The sequence below is a fragment of the Etheostoma cragini genome, unplaced genomic scaffold (assembly GCF_013103735.1).
Source record: "Etheostoma cragini isolate CJK2018 unplaced genomic scaffold, CSU_Ecrag_1.0 ScbMSFa_2220, whole genome shotgun sequence".
Classification (NCBI taxonomy): domain Eukaryota; kingdom Metazoa; phylum Chordata; class Actinopteri; order Perciformes; family Percidae; genus Etheostoma; species Etheostoma cragini.
Window position 1 is genome coordinate 30571 of NW_023266359.1, and position 2033 is coordinate 32603.

A 2033-nucleotide genomic window follows, 5' to 3' on the forward strand; every position below is an offset into this window, starting at 1 on the left:
CCCCCCCCCCAGCCAGTCATCCAGCAAGCATTAAGTGATATGTGCCGGGTCCAGGCTGCAGGACTAGTGACACTAATGACTTTTTCCAAGACAATCCCGGACCCTGTGGATTCCACTATTCCTCAATTTATGTTGGGATAGGTAATAGGAAAAGAATGGTGAATAAGCACTTAACTGTAAACTTAGCAAATCCAGCATCCATTCCTCGTCAGCTACAGCCTGTCCCAAAAAATGAAAACACACTAACACTAGCCTTACTAAACGTCAGGTCTCTGGCAGGAAAATCATTTTTAATCAATGATTTTATTATCAAACACAATCTAGATTTTATGTTTTTAACTGAGACCTGGTTAGACCATAATAACAGCGCTGCTGGTCTCATTGAGTCTGCCCCCCCTAACTTCAGTTTTATGAGTGAGAATAGAGTGAATAAGAAAGGAGGGGGAGTCGCCATTTTGTTTAATGACTCATTCCACTATACACAAATATGTTATGGAAATTTTGCTTCTTTTGAAGATGTTGCTCTTCAGTTAAAGTCTTCCCCTCAAGCGATATTTCTAAATATCTACATTGGGCAACCTTCATTGATGACTTCACTGAACTGCTGTCTATAATCTGCATTAATTTTGATTGTGTAATCATTGCGGGTGATTTTAACATTCATGTGTACAACCCCCAGGACAAGGGGGACCAAAGAAAGGGGGACTGTGTTGTGTTTTTGAGAACTATGGACCGACTCAGCATGTGACAGATCCCACGCACATTAAGGGGCACACTCTGGACCTGATAGTCTCCAAGGGTCTGAACATTTCCAAGGTTGTGGTGACTGACGTTGCTCTCTCTGATCATTCCTGTGTTTTCATTAACAGCTCTATGTCTGTGCCCAGCAGTGTCCAAACAAAGATAATTAGAAACGGTATATCACTGAAAACACCAGTGAAATATTTATACAGCTTTTCTCCTCCACCCTCCCCCCCCCCTCTCTGGTCTCTCTGGGCTATCAGTGACTGAGCTTGTAGATAATTTCAACTGTAAAATAACAAATGGAGCAATGCCATTGCTCCCACTAAGGTCAAAGTTGTCTCTGGTCACGAGGATTGCAAGAGGTCCTTCTTCTCGGATATTATCTCTAGAAACAGTAATAATTCACATGCTTTGTTTGCTACTGTCGATGCCTCCAGGACCAGTAGCATCTGGACTCAGGTTAACAAACCCTCCAGGACCAGTAGCATCTGGACTTAGGTTAACAAACCCTTCAGGACCAGTAGCATCTGGACTTAGGTTAACAAACCCTCCAGTAACAGTAGTTTCTGGACTCAGGTTAACAAACCCTTCAGGACCAGTAGCATCTGGACTCAGGTTAACAAATCCTCCAGGACCAGTAGCATCTGGACTTGGGTTAACAAACCCTCCATTACTAGTACCATCTGGACTCAAGTTAACAAACCCTCCAGGACCAGTAGCATCTGGACTCAGGTTAACAAATCCTCCAGGACCAGTAGCATCTGGACTTAGGTTAACAAACCCTCCAGGACCAGTAGCATCTGGACTCAAGTTAACAAACCCTCCAGGACCAGTAGCATCTGGACTCAAGTTAACAAACCCTCCAGGACCAGTAGCATCTGGACTCAGGTTAAGAAATCCTCCAGGACCAGTAGCATCTGGACTTGGGTTAACAAACCCTCCAGTACCAGTAGCATCTGGACTTAGGTTAACAAACCCTCCAGGACCAGTAGCATCTGGACACAAGTTAACAAATCCTCCAGGACCAGTAGCATCTGGACTCAAGTTAACAAACCCTCCAGAACCAGTAGCATCTGGACTCAAGTTAACAAACCCTCCAGGACCAGTAGCATCTGGACTTAGGTTAACAAACCCTCCAGGACCAGTAGCATCTGGACTCAAGTTAACAAACCCTCCAGGACCAGTAGCATCTGGACTTAGGTTAACATACTCTCCAGGACCAGTAGCATCTGGACTTAGGTTAACAAACCCTTCAGGACCAGTAGCATCTGGACTTAGGTTAACAAACC

At 44.5% G+C, this 2033-nt stretch overlaps 1 protein-coding gene across 1 annotated transcript in view; it reads right to left on the reverse strand.

Moving 5' to 3' along the window:
* The window catches only part of LOC117940324 (diacylglycerol kinase delta-like), a 6470-nt gene that overhangs the window by 2751 nt on the left and 1686 nt on the right, over positions 1-2033 (reverse strand). The window lies entirely within an intron of this gene.